Raw genomic sequence first — 12,340 nt, 5'->3', positions numbered from 1 at the left:
TGACAGAATTCAAATAACCTGTACACAAAGACAGGTGTTCATGCAAATGAATTAAGTTATATAACTTAGGTTCAGACACAAGTTCGTGCCTCAAACATCCAATTACCTGCACCTACCTACAGCATATAGGTGCTTCTTAACTCTCCTCGCACCTACCCTGAATATCACTCCTTGGGTTCCTCCATTAGAGGACCACCATCAGTCCCTACAGCTTTCTTCATCCCATCCCCCGACCCTTTCATCCCATCCCCTACCTTTCCCTCCCCTTAACCTGGTCAAAATTAACTTCTTCATATCTGCTGAGGTGTGGTCTTGTTAGTGAATAGAGTATCATGCATCCTATGAGTGTCTAGAGCAGTCTGGTGGCATCTCCTTTGTGTGCTTCGTAATTTTACTTTGTGTGAAAGATAAATGATGAACCAATAGTTTTCGGAGCTGGACATAAAGTCAGAGGATCAACAAAGCCATTACGGTTCATCCTGCAGGTACCATGAACCAAACGTCATCGGCTGACAAATATTTGCAAGAACAGACATATTTCACAAGACACCTCTAAAGACATTTCACTAAATGCATGCACCAAATTTTGCACCAACCTCCCAGTAAAAGCTTTCTGACAATTCATCACATGTTGGACACGGATTAATCCTCTGGGGACCTGACATATTATTGTGTATTGTGACAATGGTGCGATATAAAAAGTTAAATAATCACAAAATGTATTCCAGTTCTTCTTGAGGGACAGGTGAATTATGAACCAACTGTTTTTGGCACTGGACAAAAAGTCAGAGCATCAACAAAATCATTACGGTTCATCCTGCAGGTGCCAAGAACCAAATCTCATCATCTGGGAACCATGAATGTCTCAAATATCATATACTTCCACAAGACCGTTTGTAACAGTTCATCCAACACATCTAAAGACATTTCACTGAAGCAACGGATCTCAGTTGGATTAATTCTCTGGGGAACATGACCATGATTGGAATATTTCAGTAAAAACCGTTGGACCAACCATCAGACGAAAGTACTCGTCAGTGAATGCAGATATCTTTGTTCTTGTCCAGTTGGAAGGACTTTGAGCTGAACATGTTCAACATTTTCTTTCTCCATTCATGCTCGTTTTGTTTCTGCCTGTTTTTTTCTTTTTCTTTGGCTTCTTTTGGGATTTTTGGCAATTTGGGCATGGGCTACAGCTGCACTTCAGATGGCACTCGCTTTCCACAGCGCTACTGTTGTTTTTGTTCACGTCTTGATTTCCCAAACTGCAGTGTTTGTGCATTAATCTCATTTTCAAAAATGTGTCATTCAAATAAAAAACATAGATCACTCGTGTTTTTTTTTAAGTCATGCATTTTTATTTATCATTGCCAACATATATGATAGAAAACAAAGAATATTGCTGATTATTTTGCACAATTTAAAATGAATAACAATTAGAACAATAGCATGATATTATAATAATACAACATTTTCACAATGTTGTGCAGTGTTTGATTCCTTATGAGATGTTTTTCTACCATGTTCAGATTAGATGTATATTATAATAAGTTGTTGTGGTCTGAATGTTTAATTTGACTTCTTTATGATGCTCTGTTTAAATCCTCAGCCTGATTCAGCGTGTTTGCACACTGCTAGTTTTCCCGCTCTATGCAGAAACAGCAGAGGTAAAACCAGACTGCCGGGCAGCGTGAACCAGGCGGCAGTCGACAACACCACACATGTGGTGTGGGCCAGCGCTGAATTGTACCTGAAACCGCCAATCAGGATCCCTACAAACCTGAGCCACAGCACCCCCGTTATGACCGTGATGGTCTGGAAGGCCCTCTGCTTTGATTGGTCCACATGAAGCCTGTTCCCTCCTGCCTCCCGTGGGCCTGGGCGAATAAGAATACAGAGAACCGAGAGGCTGCAGAAGGAAACGACAATTAAGAAGAACACCAACAAGCACGACTGCATGATGATCATTGATGAGTTGTTGAGCAATCTGGTCAGACCCAGTGCTGAGAAGCAGAGCAGCCAAACACATCCAATGCTGATGTTCCTGATCCTGAGCCCCCTTGCCTGCCTCAGACCCAGGTAGATGACGGGATGCACAACAGCCAGGTAGCGCTCGATGCAGGTGAGGGCGTGAAACATAGTCTGTCCGGATGAGGTGAAGGAGAAAATGTGCATCGCCACCCGTGTTGCACTGGGATTTTTCATTAAGGCACCATAACAAAAACAAAAGCATCCCAAGAGGCTGACCAGCTCCAGGGTGATCACGTTATAGGTGAAGACGTCCAAGTGGCTCGTCACCGCTGCCAAGGATCCAGAGCGCTGTCTGCGCCATCGCTGGTAGCCCGTGTAGAGGACGACGAAGAAGACAGGGAGGAGGAAGATGTTGGTCACGGAGAAGGCTGTGAAGCTGAAGATGCTAAGTCTAGATTCTGAGCAGTAGCTGAGTAAATCAGAGAAGGTGACAGAGGAGTTGAAGGAGAAGTGGACGGACATATTTGTCATATGGAAGTAGGAGACAGACGGACTGGGGAGAAGAAGAAGAGATTAGTCATTATTCAGTCATTAATTATTACTGTCTACATTAACAATGAGCAGATGGTGGCAGCAGTGAGCCATTTGATTGTTTATTTGTTCAAGAAAATGAGCCAATATTACATATCAGTGAAGTGAACCTCTAGGATTACAAGTTAATTTCAAGGTCAAACTAGATTCCATGTGTTCAGAAGTGTTTCCATCAGTGTAATGAGACTCAGGTGTGGTTCAGTTCCTGGTTTAATTGAAATAAATCAGGGATTTGTCTCAGTCTGATCTTCACAACACATGTTTGTGGACAAAGGAGCTTTCTGAGGAGCTCAGAGAAAGAGTTGTTGTTGCTCATCAGGCTGGAAAAGGTTCCAGAACCGTATAAATAAGCCACAGTCAGACAGATTGAAGATGACTGTTCCCCTCCACAGGAGTGGTCCACCAACAATGATCACTCCATAATAGTCTGAGAGGTCCCAAAGGAACCCAGGGGAACTTCTAAGCAGCTAAAGGCCTCTCTCACATTGGCTAATGTTAATGTTGTAATGCCTGTTCTGCTGCATCTGGACCAGGACGGCTTGTCCTCATTGATGGACCAATGAATTGTGAATTCTACCAGTGAACTCTAAAAGAAAATGTCAGGACATCTGTCCATGAGCTGAATGTGAAGAGAAACTGGGTCATGCAGCAAGACAACGAGAACCAAGAACACAAGTGGTTCTACAAAAGAACGGTTAAAGAAGAACAAGATAAATGTTTAGTAACGGCCAAGTCAAAGTCCTGACCTTAATCCAATAGAAATGTTGTGGAAGGACCTGAAGCAAGCAGTTGATGTGAGGAAACCCACCAACATCTCAGAACTGAAGTGGTTCTGTTCTGAGGAATGGGCTAAAATTCCTCCAAGCTGCTGTAGACCACTGATCAGCAGTTACCAGAAACATTTAGTTACAAGGAGGTCACAGCAGATACTGGACACAAGGGCTCACATATTTTTATATAAAAACAACCCAGATATTCCCTTTAGAGTTAAATCTCGATAACTTTTTTTTAAATTGCACTCACCTTTATCAGCAGTGTTATGTGACTGTTTGTTCCCGACCTCACCTGCTGTTGCTAACTGGTATTTGGTTATGGATGCTTGTGTGCTGATGGTGCGCTGATGGTGGAAGGAAGACTGTGAGGGTGTTTTTTTTTTTTTTTTTTACACACCGCAAAACCAGTTGATGATTCTGTGTTGTATTCAGCACGCAAATGTTCTTTTTTGCATTATTCCATTTTTCATGAACACAAGGTTAGCCGTGGGCTCATGGCAGAGTAGAATCACAGTAACTCACAGGCACGACTTTAAATCATTATGGAATATGAGCAGATGTTGTCTTAATGACAGACCTTTTTAGCGCTGCGGCTTTGAATGCTGTTCTTAGTCAAAATCATTTTTAAGCTCTTTAAATGTCACCAGGTGTTCTGATTTGAATCAGCAGCTGTTTCAGTTTACAGGTTGATTTGAATCCTGTCAAACATAACGATGAAGCATGAGCAGCATTTCACAATAGTCTGTCTCAATTCTCAACAAAGAGTAAATCTTTTGTGAATTAAGACAGTATTATACACCCAACACATTAGAAAATGATCCACCGGTATATTTTTGCTTATACTATTGTATTTTATTCATATTATTATTTAATTGTATTTTTTTATTATAGTTTTAACTATGTTACACCTATTTTTCTTCTTCAAGAGCATTTATTTTATTTCATTTTTCTTATGTGCAACTGAGCTACTGTGGCCAAGCAGTTTACCTTATGGATCAATAAAGTCTATCCAAGTCCGAGTCTAAAAGCACTTTGGCTCCACTAGCTTGTCCACACTGGGCAAGCTCAATGCTAATTTGTTCCAGCGGTCACTCAGTGAAATCATTTATTGTTCTCTCGCAGCCGAGGTGGAGGATTAATTTGGCAGCGCCGCAGGAATCATACGGTAACAATGATGACATGATTAATGGTGTTTTCACGTAGAAAAAAAACTAAGCAAAACGCAGTCCTGCCCCCAAACGACAAGTAATATATGTAAATGCATGGGACCCTGCAATGTAGGGACTGCGACACCAGCACACCCGTCAGTGACTTTGAAGGACAAGAAAGAAAAGGAACCGACTCTTCCGGTGAGGTGAGAATTAATTTTGTTCTTGTTTTATCTATGTGTGCTAACTGCGCTGTATAATGATGGAAAACATATTAATTAATAATGTAAGAACTAATTTGGTAGAAGTGTCCTGAAATAATCTTATGGCCCTCCCTAGTGAAAGTAGGACTATACACTCCACATACCTACTGTGTCTCTGTATATAAGGTAGATTGAACCATATATAAAAATCACGATGAAAAACTTTTAGATATTCTTCAGTACTTCTGTGAAATAATGAAATATTATACTTGTGCATTTACTTTTTCAAGACAATTAATCATGGATATCTCTGAGGTGCAAAATTAAAGTAAACCTTCGTTTCCAGTATCTGCTGTGACCTCCTTGTAACGAAACATTTCCGGTAACTGCTATCCACAGCAGCTTAGAGGAATTTTAGCCCATTCCTCAGAACAGAACCACTTCAGTTCTGAGATGTTGTGTATGTAAGACAGACATTATGAAAAACACATGTACCACTGGTCAAAATCACGTAGAGTGGGATGTCCATGAACCAGAGGTTTAGAGGTGAGTGGGTTGTGTTTGGTGTTTGAATGTATTTGTGCTTGTGTGAACAAATGTGTAGATGTGTCATTGTGAGTGTAATATGCTATAATAACACAATCTTTGCAGCGTTGTGTGTGCCACCCAGAGCTGTTAATATTTTTAGTAGTTTTATTTCCGTCTCTGTAAAACCAACTTTCCTCCTCTTCTTCAGGCTTCGTCTGCCTAAAAATGTCAGTCAACTCCTCATCCTCCACCAATGACACCCTCATTCATCAGTTCTCCTTCATCAATGACTGCTTCGAAGTTGAGGTTACCAAGGACATATTCATTGCCTCCAACGCCATCAACGTCGTCGCCGTCCTCCCGCTCTCTGTCTGCGTCCTCATGCTGGGATTCCAGCGTTGGAAACAGCAGCGCTCCTCGTCAGCCGTCATGAGTCCCTCCGACTTCTACACCTACAACCTGGCTGCCATGGAGCTGATTGGAGGGTTAGGGTGCAGCTTAACTCTTTGCAGCGACTTCATCCTTAGCCCTGATATTAAACTGGTGGGGATAATCATTACGACGTTCCCCTGGCACGGAACAATGTTCTTTCCCATTATGATCTGTGTGGAGCGCTACATGGCCGTTGTTCACCCCATCACATACATGAGGCTGAGGAGGGGGGTTTGGACCAAATATATCAGCACTGTATGCATTTGGCTGTATTGCTTTACTGGGATGGCGATTGTGATGTTGGCCATAAATTACCCTCAATACAGCATTATACCAAATGCCTGCCAAATGGTTATATATGTAATCACCATAACTTTTTGCAGTTTTTCTATTCTCTATGTTCTGATTCGCCCGCGACCAGGTGAGACAAGTGGAGACAGGGTGAGTGTTGACCGATCCAAGTCGAGGGCTTTCCAGACTGTCTTAATCATAGCTGGAGTGCTGTTGTTGAGGTTCGGAGGGAATCTGGTTTGCAATTTAGTGATCACGCCAACATCGAGCTACAAAGACCAATGTTTGTTAAAGATAATAGCATTATGGTTCAATCTGCCCAGTAGTCTGGTGTTGCCTCTGCTGTTTCTTCACAGAGCGGGGAAACTACCTGGCTGTAAACACGACTCGGAATCCAAATGAAGATGGGATTTCATCGTGCCAGCCTCAAACAGTAGATGATCATTCCCCACATTTAGTTTAGGTCTGCCATAAACCAAAACCACATCCCTGTAGTGTCAAAACATCTTCTTCTTCTTCTGTTTCAGTGGAGGTTGGTTGGCATCAAAACGGTAGAGTATTAGATTTAAAGGAAGACAGTGTCAACGAGAAAAATCTTCCAGAGAGGGTTAGGGAGTTTATGGCAGCGTTGGATGACCAGAACATTTCTGGAGTAGAGAACACAAGGTACCAACTACCCTCTCCACACTACATTAACTTTGACAGAAAGATTTATTGGACTGAGTCCAGTCGACTCTAGGAGAAGACAAGGAAGACGAGGAAAGACTTTCAACATCAGATCGACCGATAAAGAATATTAAAAGATCGGTATTGGAGGACAAAAAAACTTGATCGGGACATCCCTAGTAAATATCTGGTAATCTTGGGAGAAAAGAGAACAGGAAATTGAAATTGAAGCCAATTGTGAGCAACCACCAGTTCCCAAAACTAGCATTAGATAGTCAAGGACTATATAAAGTTATAAAAATGTCTAAAAGCAGTGAGACGGCCACCTGCTACCAGTGTTGGGAACGTTAAAAAAAAGTAATTAGTTATAGTTACTCACTACTTGTTCCAAAAAGTAACTGAGTTAGTAACTGAATTACTCTATAATAAAAGTAACTCGTTAGGGGAAAGTAACTATTTGCGTTACTGTTAAAAAAAAAAGTTGCTATATGTCAAATAATTTGGATTTTTTTGAGCAGTTTTCACAAGTCAGTTGAAATGAGTAGAACAGACAGGTGTTTGTACATAACTTTCGATATTTATATATCTATATATATATTTTATAATATTTATATTTCGATAGGGTTTAGACGGCGAGCTATCATCTGTGGTGGAGGTATCGGTGTTTTTGGCCACTAGCTTTGTAGATGCGTGTGTCGTTGTGAGATGCTTCATTAAATTAGAGTTGCTTACAGCGGATGTCGACAAAGTCTTCGTTCCTGGACATAATGTACACATTACATGCACGTTCCTCCCTTTGACCACAATGAATTTGAAGTAGTGCTTATATCTCCACCTTGAAAATGACAACTTTTCATCGGATTGCTCCTGACTCGCCATCTCTGTTGCTTCATCGAATCTCTGTTTAGCTGTTGTGTGTGTGGCGCGTGTGCTGACATGTGTGTAAAAACACTGGCTCTGATTGGCTACCATGAAACATGACTCTGCCTTAGCCAATCATAATCGCTAACCTCGTTATTAACCCACCTCCTGACTTGCGGTGAGCCAGGGGTGCGTTCAGATTACACAGTTTATTCAATCAATGGATAGTAACGCACCGCATTTAACGTCCAGTAACGTTAACGGCGTTGTAACGACGGGAAAAGTAATTAGTTAGATTACCCCATTACTGAAAAAATAACGTCGTTACCTAACGCCGTTTAAAAGAACGTTATTTTTTCCAAACACTGCCTGCTACTTGGGCCTGTTCTGTGTTTTCCCCTTGTGTTGTTGCTTGTCTGTTTCTGCAGGTACCTTAGTGGGCGGGTCTCAGTTTGGGTAACTAGGAGCACCTGGCCAGTCTCCCTGAGCCTTTAAGATCTGGCGGTCACGGTCCTCATTCTCTCTCTGCTCTTCAACCTGGATTCCTCCAGCATGTGCTTTTGTTCTGTTGGCTTCGGCCTATTCGCTTTATGTTAGCACCTTTCAACAAAACACACACACTATCATGCACCTATTGACAGACACACTGATACTCACACTCAAACCTCATTACTTCTTATGGGTTGATTTTTGGTTTTGTTTAAATAAATCTGTTAACCTTTACGTTTAGACCATGTCTCTCTGTTTTTTGTCATGGCTTACAAGTCAGGTCATGACAGCAGTAGTAGTTGTTTTCATACATAAAATATGCATTCAAATTGGCTTTCAATTGGAGTAGTAACAAAATGCACAAGAAGCTTTTTACATGGTTTTCATATGATGAGTTTAAAAAGTCTTTTAAAGGAGTTCTGGGTCATGAATTACGTTGTGTCATCAACATATTAACATGAGTTGGGGACGGTTGCTTTATGCACTATGTTGTTCGTTAATTATTTGATGGTTTACATAGATTGGTAGATTAGATTAGTTCTAGAATCACCTCTGACATCGTCTTTCTGACAACCTTCAAAACGCAAAATGTCTTTTTAACTGTATTACTCCTTTTTAACCTGTTTCCCCTTTTTTTCAAATACTGGTTAATATGTTTTTTTCTCTTTTATCCTTACAATATTTTGTTTCAGTTACTCAGTTTAAACCAATTTTCCCTTTTTTTCCAGTACTTTTAAATTTAATTTAATTTGATCAAATTGGTTATTTTATCCATACCACGATTTCTGCTTAGAAAGCTACCAACAAATAAAATTTATTGTTATTAGTAGTTGTTAATAGTTAATAGTTTTAGCTCTTGGTGTGCCACAGGGATTGATCCTAGGCCCAGTTCTCTTCTTTAAAGAAATAGTTGGAATCAACAAATAATTGCAGACGTTTCATCCTGGACAACCCACATGAAACGCAGCTGCATTTTTCTGTATTCACTTGTGATCATTTTGAGACATTAAATTATACAAACAGTTTTTAAATAGTCATTTCATAGTCAGTTTGTGTATTGTCCATCTGATTGTGTTGGATTGGTTGTATTGGTTGAATTCCTGAATACAAATTAATTAACAGAAAGATATTGTAATATACAGTAGAATTACAAACCTGACTCAATAACATTTGTATAAAGTGATTTTTATTTATTGATACAATGCATTGATTCTCATTAAAATCAGTCTGTAAAGTCCCTTTAATGGCTCAGTGACATGATTTGACTTGCAACATGGAGGGTGTCAGTGTGTGCCACATCGAGAGCCAGAAGTAGTCACAGAGGAGTCACAAGGCGCCAGTGCCACTGGAAGGATCCAGGCCTTACTGACAACGAGATGTATTTCAAAGGGCAAATAAATCGTATTCTTTGACATAATACTAGCCAGCAAAAAAGAACACATTAAAAGTGTGTTTTCAGGTGTGGTTACCATTTTAGTGACTTATTTAACTAATGGAGCTCGGCTCAAAGTCACACCTGGTTGTGGTTGTGCTTAGTAAAATAATAATAGCTTTAATGGCCATTATGAGGAGCTGGTGTTGGAGATGCATGGAAATCTCCTGTCGGCTTGGCACTGTTGAATTTGAATAAGCACCAGTTTTTTGCTTACGGGTCATTTGAATCCTGTCAAAGTGATTTAATGAATGACTGGCTCAAAGATGCATTACTTGTTTACACGAGATCTCTCCTGGGACAAGACCGATCTCACCAAAGTATCCTATATCAAACTGCCACACTGAAATATTGCAGAGCGAGATCAAAACTAGGGACACTCACAAGCAGCCGAGTCCTGGACCTCCCTGTGGAAGAATAGAGGCACCTGTTATGGTATAGAGTCAAGAAAAGTCCACCTGGATGCTGTTAATGCACTTATATCTGTTTGGGTTGTAGTGAAATCAGCAGTGAGTTTGGATCAGCAGAAGAAAGACATTCAGAAAAAAGCTCTGCTTCAAGGTTGGTGTGGGTTAACATTTTTAAAAATCTGCTTTTCCTTAGATATGATCAACATATTGGTATATGTGTGTGTGTTTTTCTTTTATTTCATTCAAATACTTTTAATTTCATCTTATTTTATTTCATATTTAGTATTATTGCGTTGAGTGCTTAGAAAGAAAGAAAGAAAAAAAAAATATATATTATTATTATTAGTAGTAGTTTTAGCTCTTTGTGTGCCACAGGGAACGACTCGGGGCCCGGTTCTCTTCTTCCAAGTTCCAAAAACTTGTTGGAATCAACAAATACAGAAATTGAGGACATTTCATCATGGACATAAATGTCCAAATCCTAGTACAGTAGATGCTTTCTGTGATGATGCAACTTTTGAATAACTGCAAAAAAATTTACAAATTACTTGCAATGTGTTTACAAAAAAGGTCTTGCTTCAAAAAAAAAAAAAAAAAAAAAAAAAGAAACTAAAATAAGGCTGTTCCAACTAAAAAAATCATTAAGTCCAGTGGGACAGTTTCTTAAGATGATCTTCCCCTCTGTTAGGTATCCTAGCCTTTTCAGTCCTAATGTTTATGACCTTTAATCTCAAGAACACACTTAAGTGAGTAATTTTAACAAGTTTCCAAAAATTTTAATTTTTTATTTACTTGTTGCACTTTTCTTTTTTTAAAATCATGCTAGTAGAAAGAAAATTGAGGGAACTAAAAGAAAGGTTCCTTTTTTCATTTTTTTTTAGTTTTTGGATTTAAAAATAAAAGTCAAATAACAGTGGTTTTTCCAGTTTTAGTTTCTGGTTTTAAAAGCAAACTCGAAACATTAAAAAATGCATTGACTGTCAAGGAAAATTTTGATATAACAGTTTAATTATAAAAGGGAAAATGACTGAGGGGTTGCATGGTAAACCTACTGAAATACTGTCTCTCTTATTTCATTTTTCTACTTTCATAAAAGACCAAACACCAAACCAACATGGCGGTCAATTCCTCTTCCTCCGTCGCCGGCCCAATGTACCACTGCTTCAACTCTCAAATTGGAGTTTTAATCTCCAACTCCCTAGTCACCATGAAGTCCTTGCTCTTGCTCCCACTCTCCATCTTCATCCTCTACCTGGGTTACCAGCAATGGCGGCAGCAGCGCTCCTCCGTGGCAATGAGCCACTCGGACATTTTCACGTACCACGCGGCCGTCATGGAGCTGATTTCTATCCTGGGGGTCATCTTCTACTTTTGTGGCTTCTACATGGGTGTCCACTGGTTGGTGTATTTTGGGATTCACGGGTCCGCTGTTTCTTTCCCTGGAGAGGTCTCCCTTAACACCTTGACCTGTGTGGAGCGCTACCTGGCTGTAATCCACCCAATCATCTACCTGCGGCTGAGGCAGTCAGGAGGGGTCAGGGTCAGAAACGTCTGCATTGGCTGTGCTTGGCTGGTGTGCTGCGGATGGGTTGGTGTAACAGCTCTGTATATGCCCGATATTCCTTATGGCCCTTTTCTTTCCTTCTTGGTCTGCGCCTTACTTCTTACCTCTTTCTGCAGCTTTTCGGTTCTCTGTGCTTTGATTCGTCCAGGGCCGGGGGAAGGGGCCGGCGGCAGGAAGCGTGTCGATCAATCGAAGAAGAAGGCTTTCCACACCATCATGGCCATAATGGTAGTTCTGTTGGTCTTTTTCCTGGGGGTGCTAATCACCCTTTCTCTGGAACAGTCACGTCTACTGAGTCCCAACGAAGGCTGTATAGTTCTGCTGTCTGGAAACTGGTTCTCCCTCCCTACCAGTTTGGTTTTACCGTTGCTGTTTCTTCACAGAACAGGAAAACTATTCTGTTGCCGTGAGTGAAGACAAGAGTACAACCAACGGATTAGAAAGCTGTGGCATAGAAGGAAAAAGACTGGGAGGCAGTTTGTGTAGTGGACACAAATCCGAATTTAACTCATGTACGTCTGATTATGTTCTCCTAGTTTCTTCATGAATCAGTTACTAATGTGAACTAATGAACCTAGAATGATGTAAAATCTTAAGTGTGTCCACAAATATGTCTTTGCAGCGAATAGTAGAAGTAGAAGATGACGTCTAGGTACTGAAATAAAGTCCTATTTTGTCTTGACAGTCATGAATCATCCATTATTCCATTTTCTTGCAAGATGTCTGTCTCCCTAGCAACACATCGAGTTCTTCTAAGGGGATCCCATGTGTACCCAGGCCAGACAAGATATACACTGATCAGCCACAACATTATGACCACTGACAGGAGAAGTGAATAACGTTGACCATCTTGTGACAATTCAGTGTTCTGCTGGGAAACTTCTGGACCTGGCATTCATTGGTGTGGATGTTACTTAGACATGTAGCACCCACCTAGACCAGACCAGGCACCCCCACCCCATAGCAATGACACTCTTGATG

This window comes from Chelon labrosus (assembly GCF_963514085.1).
Source record: "Chelon labrosus genome assembly, chromosome: 1".
Classification (NCBI taxonomy): domain Eukaryota; kingdom Metazoa; phylum Chordata; class Actinopteri; order Mugiliformes; family Mugilidae; genus Chelon; species Chelon labrosus.
Note: the sequence above shows the minus strand (reverse complement) of the source record.